This window comes from Ixodes scapularis, unplaced genomic scaffold, assembly GCF_016920785.2.
Source record: "Ixodes scapularis isolate PalLabHiFi unplaced genomic scaffold, ASM1692078v2 PGA_scaffold10__122_contigs__length_95168666, whole genome shotgun sequence".
NCBI lineage: Eukaryota > Metazoa > Arthropoda > Arachnida > Ixodida > Ixodidae > Ixodes > Ixodes scapularis.
The window spans coordinates 10270497-10287299 of NW_024609836.1; the positions used below are offsets into that span (position 1 = coordinate 10270497).

At 46.2% G+C, this 16803-nt stretch overlaps 1 pseudogene; it reads right to left on the bottom strand.

Annotated features, from left to right (window-relative positions):
* Nucleotides 1–15512: 15512 nt before the first annotated feature.
* LOC115321646 lies at nucleotides 15513–16395 on the bottom strand (annotated as a pseudogene).
* Nucleotides 16396–16803: the final 408 nt, after the last annotated feature.

Here is a 16803-nt window from a genome sequence, read left to right on the forward strand (position 1 = left end):
CCTGTATACAGGCTGTAGAACTTCATCCGGCAGCGCCACTTTCACAAGTCATGGGCGGACGAAAATACGCTCTTCACTGTAAAGTTCCTTCTCACTGTCTTTCAGCTCTGATGGTGACAAAATACATCCGGTCAGGACAAAGCGGCAACTCACAAGAACGCCTTGATAAAAATCTATACATCAAGGGCTTTTCACACGATTGCGAGCCGCCAACAAATTGACTGGACACGAGTTAAAAGTGAGCGCTTATGCAGATTTTGTATTCACTTTCTGTGTCGCACTGTGAAACCGTCTCGAATATAGGCCAAGCATCTTCCGCCTATAAGCATCTTCAACTTGTTCCCACATCTGTATCCAGGAAGCCGTTATTGGTGCGACACATATGCAATTCTTTCGGATGAATGGATGGATGATACTGGCTATGCCCTTTGTAACGGGCGGTAGCTTGCACCGCTTAGCCTGAAAAAATGCTTTTCTTCCCACTTAAATACACAATTTCTTTCCCTTTACATCTCTGAAGCTACCTCCCGGCCGGGGGAATGCGCCACTAGGCTAACATCTGGGAAATCGGGTAAATGGAAAATGAAAAGAAAAAAAAAAAAAAAAAAAGGGGGGGGAAACGCATCCCCGCCTTTTCTTTCCGGCGCACCAATTTTCTTCTGATCAACCTTGTTGGGGTTCTTTTTCAAAACCCAAACTTACCAAGAGACAGGGTTAAGACTTTGGGCCGGAGCCATGCTGGAGAGAGTGCCAACTTTCCTCTGTTCTCCCTGTCTCCAGTTGTGCTAGTTGCTTTTATCAATTTCAGTTTTCCCTAGTCTCCTTCCTCCAATACTCTAACCTCCTTTTTGTTAACTCAACCCTTTTATAATCCACCCTCCCATCTTCTCCACAAAACCCAGGGCCCCCTCTACACCTGTCCTCCCCTCAGGAAGGGCAGGTTTAAGCCTCTTGCACCGCAAAACCAGGTGTTCCATAGTTTCGCTCTCTATTCCACATATGCAACAAACTGTATCTATATCTTCAAAATTTGTGCTATAAGTCTTCGTTCTTAGTATTTTAGTTCTGGCCTCAAAGAGCAATGAGCTCCCCCGAGAGCTATGAAACAATTGGTCTGTCCTTATTTCCTGTTTCTGTAACTTATACATAGTTAAAGCTGATTTTTCCTCCATACTTCCTTCCCACATCTCTCTCTCTCTCTTTCTCCCGGCATTATTAACTCTGTTTTTTACTGACTTCGTTTCACTGCCCGCCTGTTAAACGATGATAGTGAACAAAGTGGCCAGTCTGAATTTCGGAAAGGGTCTACAAGCTGGCTATTAATCAGGAAGCGCAGGCTTGAGACGAACCAAAATGTCAAAGACGTTAGCTTGGAGCCTCTGGGATGAATGATTACGCGAATGAGGCAGGATATGGAATGGCTATAGACCGTCTGGCTCTGAAAGTGATGAAACCGGTGACCACGGTAGAAAGTTGCCTCGCGCTAAAACTTATCTTGATGACCATGGTAGCAATAGTTCCCGCAGCCCAGCCCCCGGTGGAAGAACAAAGAGGTGTCTGAACGGCACCGCCTCGCCGTGCATCAAGCGAGGCGAAGACTCATTCGCAGTTCTCATGCGCCGTGAAATGGCGTGACTTGTCTTGGACTCCAGACGGAGGCTTGAGCACGGTTGGCTGGGGGCTTGGCGAGTAGTCTACAATTAATTCCCAGGGATGACACACACACAACTTCTGTGAAGGGGCTTGAGGGAGTACCCATAAAGAAAGGAGGAATTCATGCTTGCTTAGTGTTTCGCCATTTCAGAACGCAAAGGAAGCACTAACGGTAACAAAGCAAGGGGACGTATTAACTTTGTGACGCCTTCGCTCCGTGTTCTTTGTGTTCTGATCACGCAATGGCAAGAGAGGGAGGTTGAGCTTCTTTCAGAATGCACGGAGCGTACCAGCCGGCGCGAGCGTACATCACAACGGCCCACAGTACTCCGCGCTGGACGGCGCACTCTGAAATGGACGAGGGGCATTGTGGGAGTTTTCAGAAAGGTCATTTCTGGTGTTGGGTCCAACTCAAAACGGGCGAGCAACTCGAACAACGCGGAGACGTTTGATGCAGCAGATGCAAATCAGGAACATAATTTTTCACGTTATGCCTCCACGGTGGTGACGATGATAGCTGATGGTTCACGCATGAAATATGGGGCACACGTTTTCAAGAGTTTGATGCAAAGGCAGCCAATCAGGAACATGATTTTTTTACGTTGTGCCTATGTGGTGGTAGTGGTAATGATAACGAAACACATGGTTCACACATGAAAACGAAGTTATTAACGCGCATCTTCGTGTTTAAATAGTTTAAGAAAATTACAATTTAATGATGAACTTAACAAAATGTGCAATTTGAGCGTCAACAGTGGCTGCGCGTAGACGCAGAAACACCGTATCGCTAAGATTGCTATGTCAAGACGCAAAAAAAAAAAGAAAGATAAACTTTCCGGTTTGAGGTATGCTTACCGGCACTGCAGTCGTCTACTCGATTAAAATAATTGTTTTCAGTTACCCATAGCTTTGTTTGAAATCGCAATAAATGTTTCTCTATTCCTGAAAAATGTTGAATGCTCTTCGGGATGTCGCCTAAGGTTTCTGATAACGTATCTGAGGCCAAGGAAGTTGCATGTTTTTAATCGAAACTACAGCCTATTTCGGCTACTTCGCACTATGTACCAACATGGCGGAGGTCTCAAGGAAATCGGGGATTAGGATATGAATACTCTAAAGCGTAATTCATTTAGTGACTATAATGCACGGCTTATCGCAGGAGTCAAAGAAAGAAGTAAGGAGCTGAGTGTTATATATAAAACTTTTTTTTTTTTTTTTTGCGCACGGGAGCACCGCAGCACTGCAGGCAAGCATGATCGAGTGAACATTCCCAGTATTGCCTTTTTAAATTTTGTACAACCAACTCAAATAGTTCCTGGCCGTATGCCCCAGAATGGCGCGAATGGGGATGTGTAAAAAATAAAGCACTCACGAGCACGTAACACCTAACCCCGCAGTCGTAAATAAAGTATCGCTGTCACGCCTCTACCCTGGCAACCGCCGTCAGGGACGACAGCATGCAAGAGATGGCGCCAGAGGTCATGACAACACATTCTTCTCTTTCTCCGTATTATTCCTATGGGTGTGTTCATCGGTGCCCCCGCAGAAAGGTCTTGCTCGTTGGCGCCCCAAAAGTTGTTTATATAGATGAGAGTCTCAACCGTCAATCTTCAGCCTTTTGAAACGCGGACGCATTAAACGCTGAGGCTAGTGGTTTTGCAGCTACCTTGTTCTTTTGATTGGTTATCATTCTATCCCTCAAGAATTTGAAATCTACAAACATCAGGGGTTACATGTAGCCGAGTCTGCGTAGATGAAGGGGTGACATGCGGGCTTCACGATGCGCAATTCTGCTAGTCCTCATGAACATTTCAGCGGGGGAATCGGCGCAAGTCCCACGGCGCCTCACGCTGACCCCAGCTGACTCGTCGACAGTCTCCGAACAGTACAGACTAGTCTTCCAGTTCCCCCAGGTGGAAATCCCGAGCGCCAACGGCAGCCTACCGCTTCCCGAACCGGACTTGGAGCTGGTGTCTTACTCCGTCGTCGTGTCCCGGTGTCGATGGTCCCACTACTCTCTTTCTGCTTGCGTCGATGTCGAAGAGTGCTGGCCCTTGCAGGGCGGGAACGGGCCCTGCGTGGACGGTGCTTGGGTTTGGACGGCGGTGGGCGGGAACGCTGCAGTGCCCTACTGGTTTCGGTTCGGTGACGATGCGAACGTGAGCGTCCTTTTGTTTGGTACTGGTCAACGGGCCGAGGTGCCTCCGCTGAAGATAGATCACGATGCCGTGCTTTATGTGGACTACTGGATAAGAGGTGAGTTTAATCTCGCACTGACATTTTTTGAGCATGACTTGTAAACAAGTCGCTCGAAATGACATGCTGGTGTATTTTTTTGAACTGGTATTATTTTTTTCCTTGAAGGGCCGGTAGAGACGCCTTTGAACGCAGTTCGCACTGAGAGGTACTACTATACTGTCGAAATTCCAAATGGCTGACTGTGCTGCCGCCTGGTAATTCCCCGATGTACAGTCCTCGTCAAACTTATACGGAACACTTGTGGAATATTGAACGCAGAAAAGAGATAAAATATGAGAAAACTGCGCATATTTATGTGAACTGAAGGTATGCTACGGACATAGTAGGACACAAAGAGAAATAGCTCGGGCCTAGCGCAAGCTATGTACGCACACATAGAAAACAATAAAATAGAACAAGCCAAGAGTAGGCTTAGCAAGTGTTCCAGATAAGTTTGCTGAGCACTGTACATCGGTTGAAATGTTTGATGACGTATTGGTGAAAACAACTGAGCTTAAGGAAGCACTAAAAAAAAGATTTTTTTTTTTTATGACTCAAGCTTATCCAACGCACCCCAAGCATTCTAGAAAAGCCAAAAATACAGTCATGCGCGAACGTGCTTTTTTAAATAAAGACGCGACCAATCACGACAGCAGAATCTTTCTGTCCTAAATACACCTCGGGCAAAAGGCATAATGTGTTTCTTTGGTCCCATTTTTAATAACGAAAACGTCCGCGTATGACTGTAATCTTTTTTCTTTTTCGGATTGTTACAGCATGTAGCTGGAGTTAGCGCCATGAAAATACGATCTCACACTACACTTTAATGCACTTTAATATATTTCACCAGTAAATTTATATTTTTGATCATGGGCGAAGTTTTATTTTAATTTACCTAATCCAAAAGTAAAGGAGCAGTTAGCGAAGTGTTTCTTCCCCCAAGTATTTGATCTCATTACGTTCCGAAGATACAAAGCATACAAAAGGGTAATTCAGGAGTAGTACAAAATATAGATGGCCAATAAACTATGATTGTTCCGAAATATTTCTCCGGGAAAGATCAGACTAGGAGGTTATCAATTTTCAGACTTTTTCCGCCCACTTCGAACACTTCGGCGTAACATTTTCTAATGACCTAACTTGAAATGCTGACTAGCGCTTGTAAGTCTTTAGTAGATGTTAAACCTTCCGTTTTGTAGAACCATCTGCATATACAATTTTCGTCACATCGATATTAGACTACGACAATTTTATTTGGTGGTCTGAACAAGCAAACCTTATTAACGAATTCGAATCGGTTTTAAAAAAGAGCATATCGCCTCAAATAGCACGACTATTTACGGACATCAAGCATACAAGTACACTAGTATCAAATATAGAGCTTCGTCCATTAACTAAAATAACTAAAATTGCTCGCCTTGCCATGTTTTACGAGATATACCGTTAGTCTTCATTTCGTGACAATTACTGTCACCCGCCATCTCACATCAGTTTGCGTCGAGAGCACAACTTAAAAGCAAATCCTCCACTCACGAAAATTAGTATATTTGGAAATTCCTCCTATCACTAGCTATCATTGACTGGAATTCTCTTCTTGAAATAATCGTACTCGAAACTGATCAGGCTAGATTCGGTGCTTTTGCGAGACACACTTCGCAAGTGTCTTAGTGTGAAAGCATTCCCTGTCCCATGGAGCGAAGCGACGTCGTCAGTTTTGAAGCCGCACCAAACGGCACCAAAACTCCCCTGTCCCTATGAAGCGAAGGGAAGGTGCGATTTGATGGATAGGCTCCCATTGGCTGGCGCGCGTCATCAAGGAACGAGGCTCCCATTGGCTCTCGAGCGGCGTGGTTAAAAAAAAACACACTAAAGAAGCTCTTTTTATAGGAGGTATTCACTGGACGCCATATTTGAGGTAACTGCTCACAGCGCCTGCCGGGGAAGAGTTTCCCGTCAGCTGTCGGGCAACCACTCAAGAAGAGGGGAAGGTGAAATCCTCTTATCACCGAGACTCTCCTTTGTAGGACCCAGGCTTCCCCAGACGTCGCTATTCTCCCTCTAGGAGATTATAGAAGACTAACTTGCCACTCAAAACTCTTACAAAAGCATTAATCCCCTCTCTCTTTTCCCCGGTGGTAAGAAAGCAGCAGCGAGCTCAGCTATGACCGCCAGTGAATACTCCCGCGCACGCAGCGGCCTGGCCGCCGGTAAGAGGGAGCAGCTGGCCGCACAGCCCGCTCGGGCAGACTCCGGAGAGGCTGCACGGCCGAGCTTAGCGCAGCGCGGCCACTTCGCGAGAGCGCGCGCTCGGCCGTCGGCCGCTACAATGGGAGCGGAAGAACGACAGTCGTGCTTTCGCATTCAGAACTCATAAGAAGTGCTTAAGTGTTCACGACCTCTTAATTTTCAACATGCTTACACAATATCATTTACCTTTTTTTTAGTTGTGCTTTTATATTGCCTGTTTAAAACGTCTCTTGTCCATTATAAATAGTACTGTTATTTCCCTACACACCCCCTAGGGAAGGGGTGGGGCGTACACCCCTGCCTTGTTTTTCTGAAGCAACCCCCTTAATTCGCAACGACTCCTCTATTCTAAATGCCCCCTAGACTTCCCCCTCCCCCCAACAAAAAAAAAATGTAAACACCCCCTAATTTTAATTTCTAGAGAAACCCCTGTCCCCCGCCCTCATGCAATGCACTTAATTATAGTGCCTTTGTGGATTATTATTGTGAACTGGTTTTCTCATCAACATTGCCGTACGAATACTTCTTCGAAAAGTTAGAATCTTATGAAATCGTTGTCGCGACCACGATACCGATCTGAGCGTGTTTCCTAAAGCATGCTTCACAATGGCGGTGCTGCCATTTTAAAGCCTTCTGCGCTCTCGCGCACCATGACCGCTGATCAAGCTTACTCGCACCCACTTATCATTTATTCAGGATTACCACAAAATGTCGTGCCGAAGCGTAAATCGCAATGAGAAAAAAAACAAAGAAACTTCTAAATGTTTTTACGACCTTTCTCAAATCGTCACCTGCAGCCAAAACCGCCACCCTTTCGCACAAATGGTCTCGTCTGCACGAACACTCGTGTAGGAGGAAAGCCGACAGAAGCTGTAGTCGCTGGCGAAATAAAAACGACGGGCTGTGTCTTTCGAGTGCCCGGTCTCCAGCACGGCGGAAGCCACAGCGTGGCTTCCGCCGTTCTTTGGCTGCCGCACGCGCTCCAGGTGCACGATGAGACGAAGACGCGTTGTCGGAGGAAGGATGCTCGCGTTGAAGTCGTCGATTAAGCTCCTCCCTGCCGTTCGAACCTTGCCACAGTGACTATACTTGTTCGCGCTTGTAGCCTTCTCTGCTGTCTTCGCTACGGCAAAAAGTAATGGAATGTAACTTTCTTCGGTGTCTTTCTGAAAGGCTGCTTTAGACTGTCGTCGAGCATTATTCTCCGCGACTATGTAAACAACATTAGTTACCGTAAAAAGTTGTAGTATTCTGCTTAATCAGTACCTCTAATATCAAATACAAAAAAAAAATATTGTAACTAAAAAAAAAAAATTGTTGGGAAGGCACACGCGGAGTGCTTCGTTGAGTGTAATTCTTGCAGTTTCCACCAGATGCCACCCCAAGTCTGTCGCCTGGCTTAGTGAGCCTAGATTTAAGAGAGAGAGCAACTCAAACCGCAGAGAGCATCTGCAATTTAATGGTGGACGCCTCCGGCGTAAGTTAGTCACAAGGGCGCATGCTTTGCTTTCTCGGTTGGAAAGGAGAAGAGCAGGCGCGGAGGCTAAGGCGCTTGCAGACGATCAGCGCTTTTGGCTCCTCCTCGTGGTTCGCATGGCAAGCGCGGCCCATAAACCACGTACCCCCGATCGAGAAGTTGGAAGCACTCTGTAATCTAGGCACACTAGCCTGGCCTCCCACGCCTGACTTCTTTATTCTTTATTCTTTATTCATCATTGTCCTGCAGCGCCATCAGGCATTATCGCAGGGGGCGAATAAACTCTGAAAAAACATTTCTGAATTCGCGGCACACACAATCTCACTGGGCAAGGCATTCCACTCCTTAATTGTTTTAACAAAAAAAGAATTTTTGCCCAATTCCGTCCTGGTGCGGTATTCTCTAATCTTATGAATGTGGTCTTTTTTTTTTTAGATATAATTTGGTGGTAATAAGTAAAATGAGCTATTAATGCCAGTTTTATTGTTATAAATGTTGTATAAAAACTTCAAGCGCAAATTTCTTCGTCTTAATGCCAATGTAGACCATCCCAGTTCTTTTATCATGTCGGTTACACTCTCAAAGCGGCCGTACCGCACCAAAACGAAACGAGCGGCACAACTCTGAATTCTTTCTAAAGCAACAATGTGGTTTTGCTGAGAAGGATCCCAAACGGTGCAGGCGTACTCTAGCACTGGGCGCACATAAGATAGATAGGCGAGCTCTTTGATAGATTTAGTTGATTTTCTTAAATTTCGTTTTAAAAATCCAAGCGCTCTGCCGGCCCTCATAACAACGTCGTTAATGTGTGCGTTCCAGGTGCAGTCAGCTGACAGAGTGACGCCAAGATATTTAACTGTTTGCTGTTTTGTTACGGTTTCATTATTCAGTTGGTAACATGTTTCAACTTTTGTTTTGGTTTTGCGGGTAAAACTAACATGGGCACATTTTTTAACGTTTAACTCCATCTTCCACTTTTTACACCATTGCTCTATTCGATTCAGATCACACTGCAGCCGCGTGGAACTCCCCTCGTCTGTTATGCATGTATAAACAACACAATCATCGGCAAACAATCGTACCTGTGAATTAACACCGTCATTAATATCATTAACAAATATCAGAAACAACAATGGACCCAAAACGGACCCCTGCGGTACACCAGATGTTACCATAACAGTATTTGAAGTTTTACCATTTAAAACAACACGCTGAAGACGTGATGACAAATATGCTTTTATCCAATTTAGGATAGTCGTGTCAAAATTCATGCGCTCTAATTTGTATAATAATAGTTCGTGTGACACCGTATCGAACGCTTTTTTATAATCTAAGAAGTCGATCGAGCAGGCTGTATTGGCCCCCCCTTCAGCAAGTGAAGAACAAACCACATTGCTAAATTCACTGGACATCTTGATGAAAATGAAATAATTATGTATGTATGTTTATTTATTTTTTATGAGATATTACATATCTGCGAGCATACAAGCAATTCGTTCCAGCTAAAGGCTGTCTCACCAGCTTCTCGCAAAGGAAATGAACGTGCACGAACAAAAACTTTGATCTGTTAAAGAAAGACAATTATCTTTTATTTTGCATATTAGTCTCTTCCGTAATTTGAATAAAAATGCCCATTTTCCATTGCAGTGATGTCTCGTGAGTATGGATATATACACAATTTCCAAAGGCAAACTGGACAAATGCTTGTCTCGTTCATACGGACAATTCACATTTGGGACAGTTTGGAAGGGAGGGGGGTGTCCGCTTAACGAGGACATGACAGTAATTATTTTTTCCAGATTATTAAAATTTGCAATGGCAGAGTATAGGAGATTAGAAAAAATTGCGCGGACGATTACGTTGACAATATGCTACTGGACTGCGTCAGCTGGTGCCTACACATCGACAACGTTCTCTCTCACGGTCGCTTTTACGCGGTAGAGCAGCGTCTGCTCCGGCGTATTCTTCGGCCGCCCGGCCGCCCCATTTTTGTACGAAAGGCTTAGAGCTCCGAGCGGATATCAAACGCTCGCATATAAGATCCAATTGAGGCAGACCTTCTGGCATAGGCGGCTATGCGTACGCGTAGCACCTAACAAGATTCGGGATCTTTTTAGCACGAAACTGTATGTACGTAGCTCACACCCGGAACTAAGTCAGCTCGCTATGCGCGTACGACGAGTGGGAAACCTCGCGGCAAGCCGCCGGTCAAAACATCAAATCTCGCGTAAACCCCAACCGATCACACGGAGCTAATGCGTTCCCTCCCAACAACCAGGGTGATACCGGGCGAACAGAAGCGAGAAATTGCAGGTGGCGCCCTCTCCCGGCATCAAAGCCGATCGACCTTTTTCCAGTAACCAGCGCCGTCTGCGGAGTTGCCTTCGAACTACAAATGAAGGGCAGACCAACTTGCTTCCGCCCGTCAGCATAAATGGGCATCGTGCCGCTGTGTTAATCTTCACTGCTTTTGTTGCCCCATGCTAGCATTCGTACACTCAAACAAGTCACCCCAAAAAATGTAAAACACGCGCAAAAATAGATGCTGAATGTGTAGATTGACGGGAACTTTGCCCTCGGAACATGACAACAGCGGGGAGCAAGGCCAGGGGATGGGGGGTAGTAGACACTCGCAGAACCTTACTGGAAAAAGGACCCTTGCGATGAACGCTCGAATGATCCGCTCGTTTCCGGTGTTACGAGGCTTGCCTAGTAAAAGAAGCTCAATACAGCTGATTCTGCATAACAGAGGTCATTGTTTGACATGCCTTCTTTATATCCCAAGACCCTTAAAGGAAAGGACAACATTTTTCGGGTTCCTACTTCCCAGACGAAACACGATACATTGCGATCAAAATTTTAATAAACGTTATTCCATAGCCTCCTCAATCGCCGTTTGCTAGCTAGCACCACAAGGATGCGCCGTTTTCTCATGCAAGACAGGAAACTTTTACTACGTGATGAAGCCTCTCCCGTGCGTTCTTGCATTCATGGTGCTGTTTTTGGGCATTTGGCGTGGTAGTTCTGCGTCGCATTTGAGCAATTAGTTTGTTTTTCTTGTTGCCACGCTTTCTGTCCTGTTTTTAGCAGACTCAAAAAAAAAAGACAAAAAAAAGGTGCTGGTGCTGTCATTTTACGAGACTCTAGGCAACATCCGGGACCCTGAAAAGTGACTGAAGCTCATTTGGAGAAAAAACTGCGACCCAAATTTTACCTTCTGCTACTGAAGAGTATGCAGTCAACTTTCTGCGACGACGGTCATTAAAAAAGGCCTGTCTAGGGGGGCTTTCCCTAACGCCAGTTTGAGTGACGCTTCAGCATCCTGCTGGGGTTTCACTCAAAGCCCAATTCGTCCGGGGCTCCCTGTCGTCAAAGGTGGATACCTCCATATACCCATTCACGGCCTCCTTCGGTGCTGTTTGAGTAAATGATGTGCCCAACTCTCCCTCGCTCACCTTGAGATAGTGACAGATGTCTAACGTCGTGCACAGTACGTCATTTTGAAATGTGAGACCCGGGCACGATGAACAGCTTCCACACCGCTTAGGGGACATCGTAGCGCATGTCAAAAATATAAACAATCAGTGTTCGCTCTTTCGCCATTGTGAAAGTTTATCAGCTCGTCCGTCTGACCTATAATTCGTTTTGGGTCCGACTAACGTCCACTACATTTTTTCACTTTTTGAAACTACATATGTTGCTGCCCACTCGCTATGAAATCTGCGTTCCGACGGTAGTGGAATCACGTAGGTTGCTGTAGTAGCCGTGCGCAGCGTACAAGCATCGTCTCTATATGATTATGATGATCGTGTAGCTGTTCCCCTTGAATCGGGTAGTTCCTAACCATGCTCGTACCTAGCCCTCCCCCTCCCCCCCAAAAAAAAACAAAAAAAAAAACCGCTTGTTTCTTTTATTTTCGCCTTGTCCTTCGCGTTCCCTTTGTTTTTGTCCTTCGCCACTAGTCCTCCAGTCTCCTTTTCGTTCTTTCGGTTACCTCTCAGCTCCGTCCAAACGGCTTCGTGGACGCTGCGGCGCGCGTTTAAACCTCACTTTGAGGGAGAGCAGCAGCAGCTCTGTCTAGACACGTGTTCAGCACTGACGCCGTCGCAGTTGATTGGAATTCGAGTGCTTCCGCCAGCAATTGGGTTTGTGGAGGAGCCTGGCACGGTGTCTGCACGTTTTCAGGAGCGTGATACCACTGCACCGGATGTCTTGGTTGCAGGCTTGTGCATGAGAGGACGATGTGTTCGATGGTTTCACCCTCCTCTCCACAAGCCCGCAGCATGTTGTTTCCACCGTCCGATTATATTTCTGTTGGTACACTAGCGTTCTCAGCCCTCCTGCACGCGCCTCAAAAAGCAAGCGGCCGCCCAGGCAGTTATCGTATAACTGATCCTCCGCTGATATTGTATTTTCGCTGAGGTTGTACAGCCGCAGCGTTGACTTGTTCTTGGCCGCCTCCGCGCACTGTAGGGCCTCCTCCTCACCAACTCTCTTCCGCACCTCCGTTTCCCACTTTGCGTGTGTATTGGCATTCATGGGCACTGTGAAGGTACCAAATATTTTTTTCCAGTTGATATAGTCGCTTTCTCTATCTTGTCTGTATACTTGTAAGGTGGGTGCATACGAAGAGCCGCCTTGCCCACTGATTTCGGTCCATGAATCGCAGCCGCCCGTCGTAGCCGATCTTGCTCGTCGCTTCTCTGGCTTCGAAAAAGGACCACTCGAGCCTCGTTGGCCACCATACATACCATGGCATCATACGGCCTGCCTCCCGACGTCTCGCTGACTGCGCTCCAAGAAGTCCCGCACATCTCCGGGTACGCAGATAACAGCGTTGGCAAAAGTCAGTCCAGATACTAATGCCGCTTTCCAGAGTTCTCGTGTAAAAACAAATCGGTTGCAGCTCCACAAGTTTCGTTTGCGAAGAACGTTGGTGTCTCCTGTAGCTAGCTGCCTGTCGGAGATGGAGATGGTGCTCGGCCAAGTCCATTGTACGGGGAGGTGGCGGCTCTGGTAATGCAAGCAGGCGCAACAGCGCCAGAGCACGAGGCAGGCATAAATTGGGCGCGTATTGCCAGTATAAAGAAGGCGATGGTTATTAGGGCACATTTAGAATTCATTAAGTTAAGCACGCTGAGTATAATAGCAACAGCCTGTATATAAAAAAAAAGTCCCGCCCATGCCACGATGCAATATAGGAGATTATGTTCAGCTAACCTTTCCCCTATTAATGCAATAAGGTTAAGGCAACTGAAATCTACTTACTGAAACTGCACCAATGACAATAATAAGAATAAAAATAAAACAACACCAGCTTAACTTTCAAAGGACCAGTACGAGAGTATGCTACGCGGCGTCCGAAACGTGAAGTACCCTTTATCTTACGATGATCCGCATCGGACGCTATCAGCTACCGGAGCCAATGAAATGTCACGTGAGGGTCACGTGACTGTCACGTGAGCGTCACGTGACCTTCGAGAGGGACGCAGCGACGTGTTAGGCGCTCAGTCACGTGATTTGTTCGTAGCGGCGGATTGGTCGGGATAGCTTGTAGCGTCCGCTGCAGTCCACCGTAAAGCCGCTGTGAAACTGCTAGTACGTCTTACAAATGACATTTTTCAGTCACTTTACTGTCTGCAGACAGGCTCTTAGCATACAAATGTATGAAGTATACATGTTTCGGTCTTCAGGCATGCCGCAGGTAATTTTGTCGAACAACTCTGCAACGAGCGTTGCAGGTCTTTTGTATGATCTACGCGCAGTATGACCAATGCTTAAAGTTAAAAAAAAAAAGAAAAAAAAAAGCATAACGCCAGGACGACAAGCTCCGGAAAACTAAATTGCACATTTACCACACTTGCTTTCAGAAGTAGCTATAAAAAAAAAGGCAAGAGAGAATTTGTGACCGTCTTTTCTAGAGTGACAGGGTAGCAGCGCATCCTTAATTAAGAAATGACGAGATGGCACTTCGAAGCTTGGGAGCACGGTCAGTATGTGTCTAGTGCGTTTCCTCGGGCTACGCAGTTTTCGAGAAAAGATTAAAAAAAAAGAAGAAAAAACGGCCGGAGCGACGGTCCCTTGAGTCAATACTAGAGTTGGGGCGAGGCTTCGACAGGTCTCTCTGCAAGTTGCGACTTCGGCTTTGTTTGCCCACCTGCCTCGCACTAACAGTGTAATTGGTTGTCGGGGGCCGAGGCCTTCACAAATAAAGTGTTGATTCGCGGGAGACATATTTTTGTACAACTTCTAGATGAACCCTTGTCTAGAAAAATAATGATAAACAAAGGAACCGGAACACCAGACTCAAAGTCTCGCCCTGTATCTTTGTTTTATTTCCCCAGTATCTGGTCAATGAAGGAAGTTGTGATGGAGGCGTATATTCAGTACCCACAGCCTACACCTCAAGTAAAATTTGCAAAAACTTCACTTCACAAACTCCTTAGAAAAAAAAACAAAAAAAAAACAAAAAACGTTAGTGATCCGGGGCGCTTCACCCTCCAAGCTATCCGTGTTTTCATGTTGTCGGCACACAATTCACTTGATTAAAATGTTGTCACATTAAAAAAAAAAAAAAACAGTTGAACAACTCTGTCCGTCAGCACGAGGGAAACATGTTTTCGGCGACCCTGTCACATTGAGGCAATATCAACTGCACGGAAACATATTTTTGTCGCCCGGCAACCGTGTCGTCGATTGCTTGTCCGACAGTCGGAGAACACACTGTGACGCGGCGGTGACGGCGGGGCCAATTTGAAGGTAAACAATCAAGATGGCGGGGCCGGGGCCAACTCCGCCATTTTGATTGTTTACCTTCGTTTATGCGCTGCACGGCGGCACTAGAGAATGTGACTCTACGAAGTGCTAACGCGTTTGAAGGGCCGATAATTTCCACGAAGTGACATCAACCAGTGACAGTGATTAGAAAACTTTTTTGTATCCAATGATCTTCGTTCGCTAATGAAGCACCTAGCCGTAACCGAGAAAGATGAGATCGCAGCTATGTTCGTGATTTGCGCCACTATATGAAGTACCTTTGTCTGGTTCTGTCCCTCCTGCAATTCCGATTTCTAGCGTAAAATTGAGTTAGCAATGGCAGTACCCAATAAATGGCCTTTCCATTGTGCTGCCGAGCTGAATCGATAGTGGTTAAAGGGTGCGACACCGACACGATGGGCCTTCTTAACGATCGATGGAATATATATACATATATATATTTTAACGCCATGCATTTGCTTTTTCTGCCTGCTATGTGATCGCGTCATTCCACAAAACGTCTTGGAGATTTTTGAAGCAATTGTTGTGTCTGGAAATGGGTGTTTTGAAGTTTTCCATTTTCAATTTCAATTTCACTTTTCGACCTTTGGATCGCTTGCTTTCGTGGATGATTCTTATTAGATTTCACGAACGGGTGAGTAGGCATGCCATTTTATTTTACTAGCAGTACAGTGGCCTAGAATGGGTAGTGGGCTCTCCGCGCCCGTTTCCTGAGGCGGTTTATGCCTAGATTGAGAGATGGCGCTCCGGTCGACTCCCCTTTAAGCTTTCCCGTGCGCTTCTGCGATCACGTGGGTATCAGCGCTTGTGTGCGTCGCAATGTCGATTAATAATGAAGCTACCAGATCGTTACACACAATGGTCGTACTCTTGTTTTTCTTTTAGACTATGATATGTGCGGGGCTAATAGTTTTTTCAATCTTCCGAAATGCTGCTGTATTGCGATAGCGTAATACGTTCTTTCACAATTCCCATGGTATTACCCCGTTTACACGTTCCGCAGTAAAATACCACAAATGGTATTGACTTCTGTTTGGAATCAGCATTTATTAACAAAGCTATTTAATCAAAACAACACTTTAGACACCTTTTATGTGCTGACTGAAATCGCACGAAGAGGTTAGGAGCACCGGCGTATCTTCGCGTGTTCCGCCTTTTCTCTTTTTGCGGCTTCGTTGGTATTGAGAGTGAGACCCTTCACAAAAATGTGTAGGCGGCTTGTTATATAAAAACTTATTACTTTGACTGTGCGAGCAGCCGCATGCAATTCACAATCAGTTCTCTTGTAAAAGCTCGATTTCCCCATGGCTAGAATGTCCAAGATCATGTCAATGTACAGCTTCTTACCAAAGCACTCGGCGGACCAATTTTCGAGCTTTTGCAGAAAGCAAAAGAGTGCACCCGTAGTGAGATTTCCTCTGCGTCGGTGCTGTTGGTCTGGCTAGACCAGAAGTAACCTCGCGTGCTGCAACGGTGAAGACTTGCATACACGGCTTGCAATTTCGCTTCAGTACGCACTTTCAAGCAACATAACCTGCGACATAGAAGGCAAGCCGTGAACCTCTCCGTTCAATGTGCTAGTCAGTGTCGAGTGTGGACCGCCCGATCGTCTCGGCTGAGGGCAAATCCACAGATTTAATGAACTCGTCCACTTCCTCCCATAAGCTGCTCTTAGGAGGGCAAACACTCTTGTCGTCAGTAGTGTCTAAGATAGCGCTGACAGCACAGGGGTCGTTGTCTCCATAGATAACAACTTTCACCAAGCTATAAAACGAGAGACAGTTTAAAGTCAATATAAGCTGTGTGGGTGTTGGATGATCATTGCGCCCAGACAGTTCCCTAACGATTCGAAAGAGATTTTCGATAGGATCTTGACTGAGGCGCGACGCCCATAAGGTACCTACTAAACCCTACTTGATCAACAAGGTAAGAAAGGAGCTCCAACGGGCTATGGAAAGGTACTCGGAGACAACAGCCGTTGACTCGCCCAGTTCCTCCTGCATGTTGCTCTCATGCGGTGCGGTAGTCCAGGAACTTTCCGAGGGTTGCGGCTGGTGACGAGTCCGGACGCAAGCCTTACGCAATAAAGCGAGACGTCATCACCAATGGACTACACTCTAAAATAAAATGAAGGAAAAAGGTAGCAACGGGGCATTATCCTACCTTCTAATGACGCGCCCCCAAGCGTACACGAGTAGGAAGGAGGAACGAGACGTTTTCTCCCTCAGGCAGACCGGAGAAAGCTTTAGCCCTCCCGACTCCTCTTTTTTCGGTTTCGTCTTTCGACCACGTCGCGCACGTTGTTTAATAAATGGTATTGAGTTGATTCAGCTTTAGCGGCAGCGAAGGCCGCCTGTAATCCCGTCTCCCAGTCCAAACGTGCAGAACATTTCGGTTGCACTGACGTTTTT